The sequence below is a fragment of the Falco cherrug genome, chromosome 7 (assembly GCF_023634085.1).
Source record: "Falco cherrug isolate bFalChe1 chromosome 7, bFalChe1.pri, whole genome shotgun sequence".
In the NCBI taxonomy this organism is placed as follows: Eukaryota; Metazoa; Chordata; class Aves; order Falconiformes; family Falconidae; genus Falco; species Falco cherrug.
In genome coordinates this window covers 40,449,216-40,470,816 of record NC_073703.1, presented here as the reverse complement: position 1 = coordinate 40,470,816, position 21,601 = coordinate 40,449,216, and the positions used below count along the sequence as shown (strand labels likewise).

General features: G+C 41.4%; 1 long non-coding RNA gene across 5 annotated transcripts in view; it reads right to left on the bottom strand.

Moving 5' to 3' along the window:
* The window catches only part of LOC114015756 (uncharacterized), a 66,310-nt gene that overhangs the window by 17,909 nt on the left and 26,800 nt on the right, over positions 1–21,601 (bottom strand). For all 5 annotated transcript variants that reach the window (XR_008733248.1, XR_003559861.2, XR_008733249.1 and 2 more), the window contains exon 2: positions 3,123–3,291. This is a non-coding gene — a long non-coding RNA (uncharacterized LOC114015756). The remainder of the gene's footprint in view (positions 1–3,122; positions 3,292–21,601) is intronic.

The following is a 21,601-nucleotide window of genomic DNA, read 5'->3' as shown; positions in this document are numbered from 1 at the left end:
ATTTTATGATTTCTGTAAGAGGCTGCCATTTGTTTTTTCAGATTTCCCAGAAAGTCTCTGCCTAAGTTCCCCATGCTTGTACAGTCAACCTCTGACCAAGTAAGAGTCTGTCCAAATTAAAAGAACATTTTGTTAGCATACATGAGATGATTGCTCTGGGAAAGTCTCCAGCCCGAGTAATTTTGAGCATACCTAATTATATCGATGGAACTGCCCAAACGATTAGTTGGGTCCCTGCCTAATTTGGAGAAGTTTCTAGGCCTTCCCATATAGAAAAAAAGTTCATCTATGAAAGTTGAGGTGCAAACACAGTTTCTTAGGAACAGAGTTTGGACATATGGATCCCTAATACTCTGATCCCAGAGCTTAAATTCTTGCTACAAAATTCAAACGCATGTCGATACTTCTCCACTGTTTCCAGTGGAAATTCTGATGCCAATGAATTCCCTTTAGCTTTGCTGAGCAATCATTTAGCTCTTAGTAAATAGCTGCCAAAAGAAGGGATTTGGCCAGAGTACCAGTTGTTCAGATTGGCCAAGTACCACCTCTCATCCGGGGACAAGATATGCGGGCTATAAACAGCTCACAAGCAGCCACATGCCACAGCATAACCTGGTTTTATTCTCTGTGCTAAACCTGGGCAAGGAAGAAGCAAAGGAGCTGGATACCTCAACTGCATATCATACAAAAAGTCTTCTCAAATCCAACTGTTCTCCACCATCATCCTCTTCTTTGCAGATAATTCAGAGATGAGAAAATACATAGCAATATGACCCTATGCCACAGCCTCATTCACAATCACATTATTTTAGCAACAAGAAAAAGACTTTTGTCCCATCAGCACTACCAATTACACCAGCGTGGTACAGCCACAGCATATGCATCACATTCAACTTTAGCCCCAAGATCCATTCTTGACAAGATGGAGCATCTGCCTGGATCAGAGAAGAGGTAAGTGGGACAGGACTGCCCAGTCACACAGCCACCACCACATCATGCAGCCAGGAGCAGACTTGCTGAACTACACTGAGCAAAGGGGTGCGAGCTAAAATCCTCATGAGGATGGTCACTGGCAGTACCCATTGTGCCTGTTTTGTGCAAGTTTCAGACACATCTGACCCTCAATGGCAGAAGCATGAAAATGAAAAATCAATTACTAGCTGTTTGGTTTCTCCGTACCTAAAGGAATTTATGGAAAAGAATGTCACTTGCAGAGACAGCTAAACATAGCTTCCTCCACATACTACAGACAGGAATTTATTAGGTTAGCTATGCCTTTTTCTCACATGCAAAGGACGACTTCCCGCTCCAGTCCCTATGGAGGTGAGGAGGAGGCCATCCTCTCCCTGGTGTTTTTCCTGCTGTGTCCAAACAGCTGCTGCATAGCATCACCACCAGACGGTCACACTCCTGTCTGTGTGTCTGCCCCGTCACAGTGACCAGCATGTCACCCCAACTGATTTAGGTCTCATCCCCGTGCCAGAGAGAGTGACAAACACTCCTCTCCTGCTGCAATGCCTCTTTTTCCAGAGGAAGCACCCCGGGGCCGTGTCAGAAGTGGGGAGGTGGGGTCGGTCATTTCCTCTGCTCCCTTTGTGCTGTGACTTACACCCAAGTACCAATATTTCCTGCCAGCATGGAGAGCTCTGCGCTGCATTGTGCTAAAAGAAACCTTGAGTATTCACTTCAGTCATAAATAATGTTCCGAATACTTGAAAATATGAGCTGGTGAAATAGCAAAACTCATTAAACTATAAGGCCACTTTGCGGGGAAAGGGTTTTGTACACTTCCTTATAGTTGCTGTAAATACTTCAAGGCTCCTCGGGTCCTGGATGAGGCAAGGGGAAGCACATACCTTTCTCACAAATGTACATTCCTTGGTTCACCGTGCAATGAAACACCCTTCCTGCTGAGCTGTTTGCAGCAGAAGTTGGAATTTATCCCATGCTTTTAATCTGACCATAAACAACGGTGTTGTTTTTGTGCCTCTCATCTCTGAATGTTGTTTATACTCAGTTGGATGTAGAGAACTCTAGCTAGTCCATCTGGATTTCTTCCTCTGCTGCTTTCCAGGCTAATTAATATACTCCGTCCTGTTTACTGGTACCACTATGCACCCACAGCATGGGGGAGGTGTGTGGTTCACATCAGTTGGCTTGAAATCAGGGAGGGGAAAAAAAAAATTACCTGCACACCAGTACTTTTTAAAGAGGTATAAAATGGCACTGGCTACCAAGGGGAGTCATCACCATTCCTCTATGAATTCAGCAAGGGCAATATAGCAGGAAAAATGCCCCCCTGGCATTTAAGAATATGTAGGAAACTAAGAAGAGCTCAGGTCATGCCCAGGCACTTCAGGCCAGAAGTTCAAAGTCCTCAGCAATGCCACTCGGGGCACTTGGCAAGGGCCTTTTCTGATAGAAAGCCTGTATGAATATCGGCGTATACACAAGCGTACGTGCCAGGAATTGCTGCAAACACAGAAACTGTGATACTTCTGAACTTTATTTTGAGCTGTGTAAATAGAAACAGAAGTCAGAGTGCAAATCACTATGTTAGGCTAAAAACCTGGTCCCACATGCCAGTGGTTGCTGCCAGGCACACCTGCCTCTGCTTACTTTTATAGTGAAGCTGCCCTGTGAAGTATTTTTCTTGGCTAGAAGTTATAAGGAAATAACCATAGTTTTTTAAGTAAGAGGAAGCAGGAGAATGGGGTGGTAACTTTCCTAATTTGCTAGGAAAAATACCTAGGCAAAGGTCTATCTGTCCAGTGTTACTGAGAATGGCTAGGGTTTTGGGTGATCTTTAGATCAGAAAGCAATTCTAGAAAAGTTTATACGTACTCCAGGACTGTCACAAAGACTACTACAGGCTAATTCATCCCAACAGTCTCTCTGAAGGAGACTGCCATGATAACTCCAGACCATTCAGTCACATTTGTGCTGCACATTACAGGGTTGACCTCAGGCACAAGCCACTACTAATTCCAGAAACAGCCTTTGAAAATTTATCTGTAATACGTCTCACTCTAGTACCACAGCACAGCATCTGTTATATCTGATTATTGTTGTTATAGGAACCTGCAAGATTATATGCTGCATGGAGGTATGTGTTTACCCACCTGGTGTCCACTGGAGAGAGCAGATGGAAACCGCATCGTTTCCTGGAGAGACTGGATGGAAACCACACTGCTTCCTGGGCTAGGCTCTACTGGACCATCGGCATTCACTGGGAGCACATCTGCCCACGTTGTGCCAGTCACCTCTGATTACAGATTTACACTCTTCATTCTGTAGCATGAAGACAAAAGGGGAAGCTTCAGATGGTGATTCAGTGGTTTAGCAGAGCACTCTGGGGTCAACAATACGTGACTTCATTACAAGTCCCTTATTTCTCTAGCTCCAGTTATGTGTTAACTGCTCGGCAGACAACGGAAAAAAAACCCCACCAAAAAACCTTGGACTCAGACACACACAGCACATGGCTTCTTGTTCTCATTTGAAATGGAAAGCTTAAGTACAGATGTTTAGATATATGCTCCTCTAGCAGCGTCTTGCCTGCTGCTCACTTTCAAAAGAGCCTTTTTTAATTTAAAACATGCTTAAGGCTTCTGGAATACTCAGGAATGCTTTCCATTACAGCTGTCCTCAAGCTCTGCCCCTCTGAGTGTTGCCAGTAACCCCACATGGGCTGTGGTTCTTATCCCTCCTGTTCTCCCCCATTACAGGCTTTTCTTCCCAGTCTAATTGCATTGCAGAAACAGCCTCACTCTCCAAAGCGGGACAGGACAAACAACCTGACCAGGAATCTCAAGCTAAGCCCCTGAAGTGTGATTTCAGGGAGCTTTCCAGCCCAGACAGACACCTCTTAATGTCAAAATGCTCAGCACAAATAATAAAGGGTAAACTTTAAGTGTCATTGATTTGGATTTGTCCACACAGAAAATAAAATATTTAGCAAAATAAAAAATGTTTCTGCTCTAAACATGGATTGCAGGAATTGTAAATAAAAAGAAAATACAACCCCTGAACCCTCTAAACAATTCTTAGAAATAAATTCAAGTCAAAAACATTTACATGGCTTGGGTATAATTATTCTCCCCCAATGTCTATGCTAGATACATCTCATGGGCACAGATTTATTTAGAGCTGTTCAGTAAGTTTACATAGATAACAGAGTCCAGTTTAGAAAATCCTAAAACTGCTGATGCTGGGAAGAATTATCGGCACGTTTACTGCTCATATTTTTTTCTCTAAGTTGAAAACATCAGCTACTGCTGTGGACACAGTAAAGGTCTAGACTGACTTTTGATTTGAAGCTGTACACCACTTTTCACGCTCCTGCGTGCGTCTCCTGCTCTGGCTGCTTCTTGGTGCTCACAAGCTGTGCCAGCTCTGTGGGCACGTAGCACTGGCCCTTGCTTCTCAGGAGAAATCACCAACACAGTCCTGCTTCTGGGTGTTGGCAAGACTAATTTCACAGTGGCGTGGAAATGCCAAGCTCTACATGGATACAGTCTAACAGTTCAGTCAGATGGTTTTAACAGAGACCACCCTAATGAAGACAGGCTTATCCCTCAAGATAGAGCCCTGCTTATTTTTATTTTTTTTTAACAGAGCACTGTTGCTAAACTCCATACTGTAGGTTCTTCTTACCCAGAGTGATCTCAGTTTAATTTATACTGAGCTGATCACCGATTGCTTCACTGGAGCATCTGGGTAGCCAGAGGCTGTCAGCCTGGAGGTGCCCTGCCTCAAAGTTTCTTTACTGCACATGAATTGCCTTGGGTCCAGCCTGGAAGGGCACAGCATACCGAGCACATCCCATAGGCTTTATGGGGATTGCTGCCAAATCTGCCAGGGTAGCTGAACCACCTATGCCTTTCTCACAGACACATGGGAGTTGCATGAGAGGATATCAAAGGTTTTTTAAAAAAACTCAAGTGTGCAGGAGATAATCAAGAACCATCCTCAGTTTTCAACAGCACAAAGGAGGAGCGAGCAGCTTTCAATTGCAAAATATCAAATCTGTCCTTATGACCAGCCATATCTGAAGTAAAACAAGATTAAGTGGCAGCTAAATTTTTATTTTATTCCATAAGCCCTGGGGGAAAGTATTCGTCTTGGATGGAAATGCAAAGGGTAGGAGTATAGATCAGTAAAATGAACTAGGTGAATAAGGGAGCAGGGAGAAGACAACTTTCAGAAAAGGGAATGGAAAGAAACCACAGACTTTTTCAGCACTTTGGATCTTCTGTCCCAGGACAGATAAACCCCTAGCTTCAGATGCTAATGTTGGGAGCACAGTTACCCTGGGGTTCTTATTTTATTGGGGTGGGAGATAGATAAGGTTGAAGCATAACAGCTCTCAGCTAGCAGCAGCACTGAAGCCATGCTCAGAACTTGCAGATCACATTAAGAGGCCTGCGGTTAGGGCCCTTCATCTTTTCAACCAGGATCTGTGAATCTTCAAAGCAAGATAGCAAGTGTTTATATGACAGAGCCTGTTAGAGGCACTCCTTGTGTTCTTAGCATAGTATAAATGTACACCTCAGCTTACTGGGCAAACACACACAAAGATGCTAGGAAAGCAAAATAATAATGTTTTTTAAAACCACAAAAGTCAACTCAGAAATCCTAATTTTGGGGGGCTTAGCGGGAGGAAAGACATATTTATATTCTGATCATTCTTACCAAGATAGGAATGGTAAGGGTAAAGGTGATTTCCACGAGCAGCAAAGGCACAAGTGAAGATGCAGCTATAGTGGTAAAAGCGCTTTTTCTACAATAATTTATTCAGACAGTATGGTGTAATGAAAAAGAATCACTCTAACATGCTCTTTTGCTTCTATGAAGCAATTTCACAGGAAGAGGGATTGCTAGCACAAATGCACCAAGCAGGTTTTTTTCTATCAGGCACCCAGCTGTAGATGTGACACAGATTTCCCTTTGGCTGCAAAGCATTTACAGTTTGCTCTTAATCAGATTTTCCTTCCAAGAAAGAAATAAGGAACAGACAAAAGTTCATGAACTAAAATCAGTGGTACAAATCTAAAACCAAAATAATCTGAACTTTGCTGAACTTCCAGATTTGAAGTTTAATGTATGATTTACAGCACTGCTAAGTGCAGCAATGACGCTGACACAGACCAGAGCCAGATAAGTCTTAAGCATTAGCACTGATGGTTGCAGAAACATTCAGCCCACGGGTACACACAAAGCATTATTTGGGGGAGCACAAATACATCTCTAGCAACTGTGATAGATAAAGCTTTGCTTTAATTTTTTTTACTTTTAAGATGATTTACTGTATATTCACAAAGACAATTTTCCATTCTGAAGGACTAGATGCATATTGGTCAAATCCCAGAGGACAGAGAACCACTGCTTTGGCTAGTCCTACAGTGGAATCTGATTCAGTGTTGCAGACTTTACAAGCAGGCTCTCAAGGGAGTCTGAAGTTTGAACACCAAAGTCCTTCATTTTGCATTCCGTAGTGACAAAAAGCCATGTATTTGCCCAGGCCAAACACACCAAATCTAAATACAAACAGGAGATAGGAAAACAACTCCTCCCAAAGAGTCGTAACAGCCTCAGGCATTAGTGCATCATATCTACTGGAACTGAAGTTTCTAAAAATCACTATTTTAAGCTAAAGGACAGATTGAAAATGGAAGGTCAACAACTGGCTAGGCTACACAGAGAGGATTTCCTTGTCCTCAGGCTCAGCTCTAGCATATCAAGTATTATCAACTTTGAAGTTTTTCCCTGTGTCTCTGACGGAAATAGGAAAAGATTAAAGATTTCATAGCTGTCATTGACACATAGCATGATAAATTATTTCTACAGGATTCTGTGTCAGTCTTTTGCTTATATACATGCAAATTGATTTATTTTGAAGGAAGCTAGTTTTTCTCACTGTTTATGAGGGTGGAAATGAAGAGAAAATTTGTTCAAGTGACCTTTGCCAGTGCCTACCCTTCTTAGGACAAGCATTAAAAGGTGGTATGGCATTTTACCTTTAGCATTGCTTTTGAAGCAACCTGCTACACAATTCAAGTGGCAGCATGTGCAGGTGATTCACCTTGTAACAAAGCAAAGAAGTGTTGAGTGCCTACCACAGAGAGGTTCACAGCAAGACACCTCACTGCCCCTGGAGGCTCTGCAGTTGCTCTCTGTTAAAAATACAGCTGGGACCTCTCGTGAGCAAAATGGGTACAGGTCTACACCAGAGGACAGCTCATGTGCAGCACACTATTGCTGAGCTCTCGGTGACAGAGCCCAGGCAAAAGTAAGCTCAAAAAGAGAGAAATTTCTTTTAATAAAAAAAGTAACTGAAAGGGATAACAGTCACAGATATGACTAAATACCCAGGAGACAGTAAAATACCATACCCATTACAAAGTTCTTCACTGATAATCTACAACAAAAAATATATAAACACCATACAGGAAGCCAAGATGATCAAATCAACTTGTAAAACTTTAATCTCTGCATTTGTACTGGAAAGTATTCTCTTTGAAGTTAATTCTCTTCCATTTTTGCTTCTCACTTTTGCACACCTACCTTCTTCCTAGTCACCTTTGCTACCTGGGCTTGCTTGCACACTTGGACTGTAGGAAATCACTCTGCTTTTAGACCCTGACGGTGCTGACAGGCATATACACAAACTCAGCCGCAGCTATAAACCTGCCCCAGCATTTCAGTGGGACTATTCATGTGATGGATGCTGAGCACGTGCTGTGGAAGGGGGGTCCCTTCAAGGGAGATGGGAACTTATATCTGTCACTTGCATGGTGAGCACTCCCATTGTGCTGCAAGTCCTACCAGCTAAAACGTGATTGCTGAGCACCATCAGCAATGTGTGACATAGCATTATTTCCATCACAGAGATTTTTTGGGAGTGTTACATTATCTAATGTTTTACCATACGGACGATGCACAAGGAATATACAGAGCACCGAGGAAAGCTGTACACAATTTGCTACCAATTACAGATGATGTACATTGTGATGGTCAAATGTCAGCAAACTGAAAGACATTGGCAAGTCTCGCATACTTCTTCTAGAACATGCCAACCATCCAGATAACCTAATTTCCCCCTATAGTTACACTATATTTACTTGAAAATAGTACCCCAAAGTACATACTTAGGATTAACGCTTATAGAGGAAGTCACAAGTAAGACTGAAATAATCTCACCAGACTCTGAGGGTGTATTTAAACACAATAGTGTGACCAACTCTCTCTGTCTGCTGCCAATATCTGGCCTACATTAGCATAGATTAAACCAAGTATCACAAATCCAGCTCTTGGAATATGGAAATTTCTGTTATATACAGGAAAATGCAATGAAGCAACATATACAACGAATAAGCTCAGAAGCTAATGAAGCTACAAGTACTGGAAATACACGTAATGGGTAAAGAATGTTTCTGTTTTAACTTTTGCTGATATGAGTAACCATGCCCTGCAGAAGAACTCTCCAGTGCAAGGCACAAAATAATCTTTAGCACTAAATCTGACAATAAATCATGTCATAAACATTCTTCTTGCTCATATGAGAGATTTCTGCCTGAAAAATCTCTGTCATAAAGACTGTATGTTTGAAAGTGAATACTGAACCTGTGGAAACAAGGAGTCAGTGGATAGCTATGCTGTGGGTTTCACTTTAACACAAAGCATTGGAAGAAGAGAGCCACAGTTAGTTTTGCAGTTAGCATAAGTAACAAGGGCTGCACCAGCCTGGATCGGACTGTTATTATCTACACTTCATCTTGTCTTCATCAGCAGTTATGCTATACAAAAACCTGACCCTAAGTGTAAAATAAATTAAAAAAACAATTTTACAAATCTGTTTCATACTCATTTACGGTTATGGATTAAGAAATTTTTTTCTCAGCAGCCGCACTGGGACAGTTTCTGAGCAAAAATTCTTTGGCAACATCAAAAAAACAAAGAAAACAAAAACCTACCCAAAGTCAGGTTTTGCCCCTGGGAGTAGTGGAAAGAGCTGATGAGACACAAATTTTAACTGTTTATAAATATGACTTCTTAGTTCTAACTATTTCAACAGTTTTCTGAGATCATAAATTATGCATAAGTAGATGTGAATATTTTGACATTAAAGTGACTGATCCAGATCAGATGGAACATACAGACAGTAAGTTTCAGTTCATTTGTTGGGGTTATTGTCAATGCAGATTATTAAAGGTCATCTTAAATAGTAGGACTGCTAAAAAACAAACAAAAAAATACAAAATAAAATTCTCAAATTCCAACTACCCTGAGACAATATAATTTTAGATAATCAGTTTAAAAAATTGTATTTGAAATTTTTAAAATTCAGAACAGTGTTTAATGTAAGTAGTAGTTTGAAATAGGATGTTTTAGCATTTTGGAAAACATCTTTTGTGGTTTTTTTCCTCCTTTTTCAAGGCAAGAAACTCCTCAAAGATCAGATTCTGATCTGGTTTTATTTCTTGCAATTTTGGTTTGAATCTAAAAATGTAATGGGGAGCACAACAGCTGAAGTGAAACACTCTAAGCCTGTTCATGGAAGAAAACAGGAGTCCATCAGATAACACCAAGTGACCATTTTAATCTTCAATAAAGTACTCTTCATAGACAACTGAAGATTTATGATCTGTACTTTAAACATTTGCTTTGCAACGAAAGCTACAACATGAAGACCCTTGCTTAACATGAAAACAAAATGAATAAGGCACATGAAGTCATAAATCAAATGCAGTAGTGCCAGTAATCCTTAGGTTCTTCAAGACTCATGAGGAAGTCTTCATCTCTCACTCTCATCTCACTTAGAGCAGAAAAGCCAACAAACACCACACTGAACACAGCAACAAGCACTGCTGCATCAAAACAGCTGGAAACTGATTTTTCCAGGGTTGAATTTGCATATGGAAGTGCAGTTCTCAGCTCTCCTCAGCATCCCAAAAATAGACACCCAAAATCCAGGTCACATTTCATAAGGAGGTAGATACATGTTATCCCCAGGTTTGGTAGAAATCAGAAATTTTACACATGACTAAACTGCCAATATTTTGTTGTTGTTCTCTGGGTTCTGTGAGAAAATAGAAATGGATCAATTAGGAAGGAAACTCCTTCAGAATTTTAAGCTCTTAGGAATAAAATTTTTCTCTTTAATTTTTGTTTCCCTCCTTGAATTAGAACTAAATGTCATGTTGGGGTCACTGGAGCAGAGAAGAGATACGTGAAATGAGAGGAGACTGCCATTCCATCTCACTGACCTTCGGACCCTGAGCAGGACAACCCCCACCTCCCTGCAGCCATTGTTTGCCCATTCCAAGCCAGCGGGCAGGTAGAGCCTGAGCCACGAACATCTCTCCTTTGCTGTCACCATACCCAGCACTCTACTTCACAAGGGTTTGTATTTCACATGGATTATGAGGTTAAAATTATTTGAGAGGTGAACAATAAACAAAACCCTATTTTTCTCCCCCTCACCAACACACCCACATTCTGGCTTTTTCCCTTTTACACACCTTTCAGGACTATTGACCATAAACATTTAATATTTACAGAGTGTTATAGAAATACCTTTTCATGAGGTTGTTACCCATCGCTTAAATGCCATTAAAGTTTCATTGTGAAAAATAAACTTGATTTAGAGCCATGCATTTTCTCAACAGCTACGTTTAACAAGCTTTCACCACCAAACAGATCTCTTATTAAAAGTTATGGTTCTCTGCACAAGTTATATTTTCCATATAGTGTTAAAGAACAGAGATGGGTTATAGACTTCCCATTATTCACTGAAAAAGCCACAGTTACTTAAAAGCAAAGACACAAAACCTTAATGGAAAATATGCCCCAGTCCTAGTATGCCAGTGGATTTGAAGGCTTCAACACTTTCCTTATCACAGTCAGGAAGACTTGTTTCACCTGCAGCAAAGCAGGGGATTAGGAGGCTAAGATTTGTACCCTGACAGCTGGACTCGTTTACCTCCTCCTAAAACGTCTTTGGACAGGACAAACATCAGCAAAGCTACAAGGAAGAGACTCACAGGCAGGATATTTGAGTGCTCAGACTGTCTGACCTGGTGCCTCATCCCTCCCACAGCTTGCCAGCCACTACAGCCCGGATGCCCCTGCGTGCAGCAGGCAAGATCCCGACCAGCACAGGGTGAGACCCTCGCCTGCACAGCAGAACCAGGGATCGCACACAAAGCTCTCATATTCGAGGCTGTGGAAGGCGTTAATGCCTGTGCCTAGGCTCAGGAAGGCAGAAGCATCCGTCACGTACTTTATACTGCTTCCAAACATCTTTATTACTACAGCTTTTATAGCCAGCTCCCATAACTGGGTACTGGCAGAAGCAGGCAGGGAATCAGGGAGGCCCTGTGAGGGCAATCATGCATCATTGTTTGAAAAGTCAGATTTTAAACATTTCTAATTTTCTTTCTCTGTGCCCTTGCTGGAAGACATCTGCTCCTTGTCCCCCAGCTACAGACCTCTTTGAGCTATTTAAATTGTCAAATTAGGACAGGTGCCTATAAAGGAAACTGTGTATCAGAAGAGGGGTACAGAAGAAGAGAAAAAAGCCAAGAGTGGGAGCTAGGAGGGATGCACTTTCAGTAGTAGAGGTATCAGAGTAGACAGGATGAGGAAGGGAGCACAGAACTAGAAGACGTGGGATGCAAACAGATTAGAAAAGGAGTGGAGCACAGACAGGAAAATCAAAGCTGGCAGGAAAAGGAAGGGAAACAGCCTCTTTGTGTGAGTTTTCCCCCCTCAATTTTTGCACTGAGCATCAAGGGACACAACAGAAGACACAAATAAGGTTGTTAGTAGTTCTGGTTTTGAGTTTCTCTGCTATTATTCTCTTTTCTTGCCTTCCCTCCCCCAGTGAGCTATGCGGTTAAATGCTGACAAACAATCCTGCCAAGGCCAACTTCATCTTCACATCAACCTTCTGCTTCATTGCCTTTTAGCCCTCTTATCCCTCCCAAACTATCACCTCACCAGCTAAAGTTCCCAAGGTGTCATCTTTCCTTTGCTCAGCTGACATTCAGTCAAAACCCCTCGAGTTGTTACAGTTGATGCTTATTTGGCAAGAGATTAGAATAAAAATCCTACTACATTAATAGAGGTTTCATTGCTGCAGTGGCTGATGGTTGTTGCAGCTGCCTACACTTGCAATGTTTTACAGGCTTCAGGCATTGTAAAGTACACAGAAAAGAGGCTGGGCTTGTTTCTCCTTAAGAAATGAACATACATAATGCTTTTTCTCTTGGTTTTTTGGATGGTACTGAGATGGGAGATAAAAGGCAAAAAAAATCTAGCAGAAGAATGGAATACAATTTCTAAGCTTGGGAGTCTTTTTGTAACCAATGCTACTGTCTGAAACATAGGGATATTGAGATCAATGCACTGCTATGGTAACACTTCATATAATGGTACTGCAAACAAGGGTACTTTGCTGGGTGAAAAGGATGCCAGAGCTTTCGAAGACTGAGAGGAGCTGTCTCTTCCCTCACCTCCATTAGCTTGTGCCTCCACATAGTATCTTATCAGGAGCGTGGACAGAAAAGGGAGACATCCTGACAAATTTCACTCGAAGATGTGAATGTGACAGGATTTATTATCAAGGTTCTCCTGCCCTCAGTTCTCTTCCTCAGACACAGGTCCCTAGCCTGAAGAACACCACTTCTCTGCATTCATTCCCCACTAGCAGCTGAGACCACCACAGGTGTGATGTTCCACTTTATCTGTGCTATCCCCAGGGAAGGGAACACCATGCGGGGCCAGGTTAGGAGATTATAACACAATAGGTTATGAGATTAGTATGAACAATATCATAGATAAAGCTGTAGCATCTACCTGATTCTGTGTGTTGTGGTTAGACAAGCAGTCCCACAGGGACAGCAGTGCAGTGTCCAACACTGGCTGTGACGCCAAGCTTCAAACCAACCTGTTACTTCCCCTTGACAAGGCTTTCTCTGTCTCTGTCATGCTGTCTTGCAACAGTGGTCTAGTAATAGTTACACTTCCATAAAAGCATCACAGACATTAATGGGAGTTTTGCTATAAGTGTGAGTTAAGTTTGGCTCTTACCCTTCCTAGCTACAAAATCTTTTAATATGTTTTGTGACTCTTATGATATGCTATTGAAAATCTTCAGGTTGACACGTCTATGCAGCTGTGCTGGAGGTGCAGATGTATGTGTGGAAACTTAAAAGTTCAAGGTCACTATTCCCCTCCTAAAACAGCAAAAAGCCCCAGAAACAACCCCAACTTTAACCTGCAGCCAATGGGGATTTTGAGATGTGAGCCATAAAAAGGAGTATCAGTGATTTCAATCTCTTGAGGAAAAGCAAAGGACAGCTTCATAGCAAAATTAGAATTTCGATTTCATTTCCTGAATTTATTTCCCCATTAAGACAGAGATAATTTTTTATGTACTGCTTTTAAAATGTACTTGCAAATATGGAAGAGATAGTAGATAGTGTCAAGCTTTTCTCCAGAGCATTCTAGATGCACTTTCAGTGGTGATTTGCTATGGTTATCTGTTATTAAAATAATATCTTGTGCTTAACCTTTAGATTTGATCAGTGTGGAACAGTTTGCTACTGGCATATGGCAGCACAGTCCTTCCTCTCGTCCTTTTCCTTATCTGGTGGTTAGCTTCAACTGTCTTTAGTGGTAGTGAATCATTTTCCAGGCAAGACAGAACACAGCAGACAAACCTCTTAAATCACTAACTCAGTGGAATCATCAATGAATCCTCCATGTGGCTTCCCACATGGCCCCTTCTCTTTTGATATTAGTGGTTGACAACTGTTACACAAGATCAGCATTGTGGTGGGACTTTCCAAGAAAATTTCGCCAAAATTTTTGAGTGACAAAATGTTTTGAAGGAAGTAATAGTCAGCAAATGTTCCATCCCGCATACACACACCCCCTAGTTCTTGCTTCTGTTCAGAGTCTTTCCCATCTCTCTACAAGTTACTGTATGGCAAAGCTTCAGATATTTTTTCCAATTCCATTCCATTATTTTTTTTCCAAGAATGGAGCAGCACTGGAAAATTAGGAGAGGAGGGTAAAATGGTGGCATACAACACATTTGATCTTACTGGACTGCAGCCCTACAGGGTTAATAGGCTCCACTGACCTCTCAGAAGCCGCAGTGTGGTGATGTACACTGGCAAATGAGCCGTCAGGGGTGAGCTTTGTATGCCAGTATAGCTGCCAAAGACCTCTTAATGTGAAGCCACAATTTGAAACAAAAAAACCCCAAAAGAATGAAAAAAAAAAGGGAAACAAGGCAAGAGGACTGTGAGCCTTTGCCAACAGTCATACAACAGTAAGCTGGAAAAGTCTCAGCAGTTCCATGCAATAGAAACACGCAAAAAAGCAGAGAAACAAGTGGAATATATTCTTTACAGTATACAGTGAACTGAAGCAGAATTAATTGTAATGTGGTCTACTCCTTTATCTCCTAGAACTATGGTGTAACAAGACACAGTTTTGGGGAATCATAATTAAACAACACTACTTTAAAGACTGATCAATTTGCTCCTTACCAGCTGTTCTTCAATGCTACGGAGAATTTCCACCCACTATGGAAAGGACTGCAGAATCTGACATATTGTGGAAACTGAGTTTACCAGTTGCTTTAAATTTTTCTCTGGTGCTGCTGCTATTTGTGATGTTTCTCCAAGGACTAGAGTCATACTGTCTTTATTGCCACATAAGCTCACTGTACTGCTAGGTCAGTTCTCACCCCCTCTTTTAGCATCACTTCTTCTATGAAAAAACTCAAGCCTGACATACAGGAGGAAAGGGATACATTTCAAAGCAAACAGAAAGTTTGTCTGTCCCTTACAGGGACACACACAGCCCTTGTCTGTACTCACAAACATGCCTTAATGGAAAATATGGCCTCCAGTTGAAGTTTGCAGCCTTGTTTCTGTTGCTCAGAGGAAAGACTTAAAGCACATGCCGTTAAAGGAAAAACTGGTCTGCAGCATCCCTTCTTATTCGCCACTGATCAGACCAAGACCAACTCTAGACACAGGCAAAGCAGGCAGTTACTGAGGCAGCACAGCAGTGATGCCTCTTGACCCGCATTTGCCTCCAGCTGAATTGTGAAAAGGCTAGATGTTGCTTTTAGCAACATTAAGCTTCAGGAGTGTAAGGAGAAGGATACTGCTAGCAGTCCCAGCTTCTGTAAAATCACCAGCTGCCACCCTTTCCTGCCCCAAACACAGACTCTGACATAGTGAAATTCATTTCTGCATACATTGCAGTGAGGCAGCTCTGGGGTCTGGCACGCTGAGACAGATATGAACCTGGGGAAAATTCTGCCCAATGGCACCTGATGGCAGGACCTGATCAGCAATACCTGCTATACAGATCAGTGTTTGCTGTGTATATATAGAACAGTGTATATATATACAGAACAGTATTAGGAGATCAGATGTGCAACAAAATTTCTGGAAATCCCAGCACTGGGTTGCGATTTCTAGTCTTGCTGCAAAAACAGCCCAGTAAGAAGCAAGGGAATTCAGCTTCAGTACTGAAAATGTCTGCTTTAAGAAAATAAACCAAAGCAAAAAAACCTGGGGGGTATGGGGTGTGGGGGCATGTGTGTGGGGGCTGTTGGTGACATGGAAGACAACAACAAAAAACAGCAGTAAAGTTACTGTTGTATCTTTTTCTCCTTGCCTCAGTTATCAAGTTCTTTCCGGCTTCTCTGCAATTCAGAGAAGCAGCACTCCCTACCCAGGCTTAGAGCAGCAGCCAGCTGGGCTATGAGCACCCACGGGTGCCAGACGTTGCAGAGAAACAGGGCCCCAAAAAGGTTTGCAAAAGCTGCTTCCTTCAAATCTGGCCCTGCATCATAATTTCTTTGTGTGTGCAGTAGAGACAATACTTAACCACTTCACACATAAGTGAGGAGGTTAAATGAAACGGGCTTTCATAGCTCCCTGGAGTGGAAGGTGAAAGACTGCATACAAATTAAAATATTGCATAGCATTTATTATTATTTCTCTACTATATTAATTCCTTTCATGCATATTTCAAAACCACTCCCTCAAAGCACACCAAGATAATAAATGTCACCTCATTCTGTCTCATAGTTTCTAGATTTTGCTTTCAGCTGCTATGAAGCTTTTTCCTTTCCTTGTTACTGAGAAGTTTTGTTTGGATATTTGCATTAAGTCAAGAGGAAGCATTCGGCCATGACTGCTGCTTGTTCCTCACTTACTGCAATCCTTATTTTTCCCTTGTGGTACAGAAACCAGTCACTTTTTAAATACAAGGACAGTGGGAGCAGTAAAAAAACAGGCAAAGGCAGACAAGCTCTCTACAGGAAAGAGGCCACTCATCAGGAATGACAGATACAGACAAGGAATAGCCAACAGGCTGAAAAGTCATTGAATTAAACACTGAGCAGCAGTCCTGAGCCCCTTTTTGCTCTCACGCATCAGGCACTCAACTGTTCCCAGTGCTTGCATCTAGGATCTTACCACATCGCCACCAGCAGGGACACACTCTTTTCCCGGCCCCAGATCCTCAGCGTATTTACAAACCATTTCTCATTTTTCCACACAGAAAGAAAAAAGAAATTGTAAAAGGGATATCACAGTCCATAGGGACTCTGATTTGCTTTGCAGCAACTGCATCACATTGCCCGGTACCCATTCCAAGTGAAGCTGAGCCCTCAGAGTCAACTGCCCTGTATTCAACAGGTACCTGCAGAGCACACCCCAGTATAAGAGCTATTCCAACACACCTTCATTGGGAACTGGATTGCCTTGTAACTCACAGTAAAACTGGATGACCAACAAAGAAAGAAAATGGTTATGATGAGTGGAAGACAGGTCTGGTTTCTATTGATGAAACACTCATTCTTCTCTCAGAAGGAGACATATTATATTAGATGATCTGAAGCTGACCACTGCTGACATGGTTATTGCCTAGGAACCTGACATGGAGCAGAGCTCTCACTAATCCAAACCTTAAACAGACACAAGCAACAAAAGTAGCTCCTGCCCTGAGGCTGCACAGGACATCAGCGAGATGAACACTGGATATCCTGGAGCAGTCCTTTTCCAGCACCCAGCCATGTGCAGTTTAGGAGTTAAAAATGCTCAGGCATTGCTGTTTCAGTCCTACAGACCATGTAGCTAAACATAGTCTTGACTGCAGCAAAAAGACTCCAGGTTAGGCAGCTGCCACTTCTATATGCAAGCGACAAGACATATATGATTAAGAAAAGCTTTGACAAGTGGGGACAGACTGCTTTCTGTGCACTGCCTTCATTTTATCACAGCTTCCTTTTCCTAGTACTTCAAGTCTACTAATCCTCTAGTCTCATCAACATTGCTCCACGTGGGAGCAGCACTCCTGTAAACATAGTAGTTTTGAATAAAACTGCCTTCTCCCAACATTAAGCACTTAACACAGCACCTCCCAGAATTCTACTAAGTTCTGTATGGCTGAAGAGCATTTTTCATCTTCCCATTCTTTGCTTCCTTGGAGACACTTCTCCAGAACCAGGTGTAAGTATTTCATCCCACCCTATTAAATAGTCTAAAGAAGTCACACATCAAGATTTCCTTCTGAACCACAAATTTATTTGTACTGTTTGTGTAAGTATTCAGTGCAGCTTTATAGATACTGGGAGTCTCATCCCTGGTATTCATGGTGGCCCACCTCCATGGGTGGGCCAGTTGCACACCAGCTCTTCTCTGTGCTATGAATACTATTAAGGTCACCTTATAAATCCTGATTAAGCACACGTGTATGTGCACGTGTGCATGTACGCTCTTGAAGGTCTGGCCATCAGACAAGGGCTGCTGAGCTGGAGAACGACACAGGCTTCTGGGGTCTGTGCTCATAATCCAAGGCAGAGCACACACACCGCAATCGTCTGTGCCTGAAACCAGCTTGCTAAGAGCCAAGAGACAGTGATGACACAGGTCATGATGGCTTCACAGACCTTTAATTTGTAGCTGAGCTACTACTCTGGTATGACATGACATTCTGGAAATCCAGTTGTGGTTTTTCAGTTTAGGGTTTGGTTTCATTTTTTTTAATGATATTTGATGCCTTCCAGAGAAAGCTCCAGTTTTCAGGATAAATAAGGTCTGGTGAAAAAGAAACAACAACAACAAAATCCCCTCTGAACTTGCAGATAGCTTGTGGGTAAAACATATGCTGATGCTCCCTCAAGAGCAGCCTTTATTAATCTTTAGACAGTGTAATAAAATTGAGACATGAAGGGAGTTCCAGTGTTTAGAAATATCCCAATTCTTTGCCAAACCAAGGTCAAAAATGATGGAACAGAAAGTCTAGCATGTGTAATAAGCATTATCTTTGCCAAGATCCTTTATTTGACAAGAAAATCTTGACAAGATTAGTAAGGCATACATCAGGCTTTCCGTAAGAAAATTAATTATGATCTTTGTTTACATCAGAACTAGACACTGGAATTTGGATATGAACAGGACCATTTCCAGAATGTGAGGGAACATACTGCTCTAGTAGTTGCTTCATCTCGCCAGACATGACTTGCTGTGAAGCAGAAGTCAGAATCCAAACTTCAGGGTGCTTTCAATCAATAATTTATTGAACCAAATGGGATAGTTAGCATTCTCAGATTTATTCTGAGAGTTATGTACATACTTTACAGGCCTCTCGAGAGGGATTCTGTACCTGAAGAAATTAAATTTTCCTTCAGAACAGCGATGTACCTCCCGTTCTTCCATGGCACTTGAAGTGTCAAGCAGATTCAATTGTTCCATATATAAACATATGGAGGGAAAAAAAGAAAAACAAACTGAATGCAGGAACCTAAATACCTCCTGAGACCTTTTGTTCCGTCACTAGTAGATCCATCATATAATACTTTTCCTAAAACAAGCTCATCAGACACAACAGCTAGACTGATATGGTCCCCTATAAGAAATGTAATATGAGAAGAAAATAGTATAGGCTGATCATCAGTAGGATTTATTAAGTTACTGATGCTACCAGTAAAATTTATTATATGAGCAAAAGCCCAGTTCTGCTTGGGCCCTTTGTTTTCACAGGAATCTGAACCATTTTTTCTTGTCGAGTTGTGCTTTGAAAGATTCAGCCTCTGCCAAGCCATCATCCTGTGGTGGTTGGTACTGGAGATAAAATTTCCTTTACTCTCCACAGAACCACAAAATGATTTGGGTTGGAAGGGACCTTTAAAAGTCACGTATTCCAACCTCCCTGCAACGAGGAGGGACACTTTCAACTGGATCAGGTTGCTCAGAGGTGCATCCACAACCATTGTGTATATCATTTCTCTTTTAGGAGCTCTTGGACCCACCTAGCTCAACCCAAGGCAAGCAAGGGAAAGGGATAAGGAAAAACAAAAACCAAGCTGTCAGAGAAGGCTCATTTCCATCTAGCAACATATAGGCACTGTATAACATCTAGAAGATTGAATGACTTACCCATATTTTCATATTTACATATAGTAATGAGAACAGAGATGCAATGACGGTCTCAGGTAACCTCAGAATTGCACAGCATAGGAAAAGGAGATGTCTGCACTGGTTTGGAAATTACTGTCACTGATTTAGGTGCAGAAGTAACTGTCTTGACTCTGATGTAACCGTTTGTGTGTGAAAAGCAAGACAGGGCTCAGGAACAAAGAACAGGTGACTATCCAGATGCTTCCTGAAACAAGTTTTATTTTTATTACTGCTATTAATTTCCTGAGTTTCATTAAGTGGCACTTAGAAAAATAACACAGTTTTAATATATTAAAATAAAGTATATTCAGCTGCTATTATTTATGCACTTTCTTTAGATAGTACTAAAATAGCTAAGAAATTAGTACAGTAACTTATCACTTGTTCTGAAATCTCATTTACTACATTCAGGGCATTTATCTATCTTGGTCACTTAGCAGCAAGTGTTTCTAGGTCTCATGGTTGTCTAAATGGAAGCAAGAAGCTTCTAGGAACTTATAGAACTGTGAGGCAGAGCTGCCTGTTAACCCAGTCTCACGAAAATAAAATCAATCCTTTAAAAGCAGTGATTAAGAGGCTGCTAAAAATTAGCATAACTCACAAGTTGCTTTACCCCAAATGGAACGTACCCTTGTACACTCAGAGACAGCACATGGACAGAACTCTTGCCCAGCCTTCTTGTTTGCAGTGACTGCAGGAACGTGTTTCCCTAGCCAGGGCTAGGGGAAAAAAGCGTTTAAGTTTTCACAGTGAGCAGAGAAATTGACTGGGATTAACACCCCAAGTGCCAATTCAGGAGACAGGCTAAGTGTTAACTGCACGACTGTTCCAAAGCATGGGGACTTTGGCACGATTGTTATGGTCTTCAAGAGAGAAGATAATTCCTTAGCCAAATGCTTTCCATGGGTAAGTATACAGCATGCAACTATTTGCCTAAGAAATATTTATTTCTTTTTCTGTGTAAGAAGTCAAGGAAAAAAAGGCTGCATCCTTTAAACCTACACTTCTCTCCATAATCAAAGGTCAGAGCTGATGTCCTTCTAACAACTCAGGAACTTTTGAATCATACCTTAGGGATCCGTTTGCCATCATTCCTGTGATATACCTCAAATTCAATGCTCTCTGCTAATATACTAACACTTCCATTATAGTGGTTTATATAAATAAGTCAAGTAATTAACTGTAAAAAACCCAAGAAGATCCATTAATACCAATTTCTTGTTTGCTGTTCTCTAGAGCATTTTCAAACCAGTTTGCCTTTTTGCTGTATTTCCCCCTTGGCCAAGGCCCATGTGCGAAAGCATTGGGACAATGTGTTCTCTTTAATGTTGGCAAATTTAAAAGCTTGTGATGTTTTCACATATTTATATGGCAAATGGATTTCCATTTTGCTTTCAGCAAACAACTTGCTTCTCTAATAGAAATAAGCAAACATTTGTTTAGATTTTGAATAGATTTGAAAAGAGTTCATTATAAGCATGTTTTTAGTGGAAAGTTAATGGAAGTAAAATATATTTGCTATTCAAAGCTGTAGCAGGTTTCATGTTTCAGAGCTTAAGGCGAACAGTCTGAAATCCTTTCCAGCTGACCTCAACAACCTAAACCTTCATACACCTCAAAGCCTTGTGCTCTATGAACAAAGTGAAATTTTGCAGTAGATCTTCATATCTGATTAAAAAAAATTCCTGATAGTTTAGATGCAAACAGTGAGAGACTGAATTGCAAATCAGCTTTCCAAGCCTCAAAACACATCAGTGGATACTTATACAAGGAAAGAGTTAAGTGAACTCTCCCACCTACCTTCTACGTAAGCCCATGTGAGCTATCTGACGGTGCATACTAGACGGTGCTGTTAGCTACTAGTATCACTTAAATTAACAATTACTTAAAACCTTCCAGGAGATAAACCAGAAGAATAACCCCTTATTTTAATCAGCTCCTGCATCTTTCCACAATGTGTTTGTAAAGGTGATGGTTTTCCAGGAAAATTATGAAGAGCCTGTGACAATATTTCATGTTGTTAGTAATGTGAGTAGTCTATATACCACCTACTCTCACCAAGTCAGCAACAATAAGGCCCATTTCCTAGTTATGCTTGGATG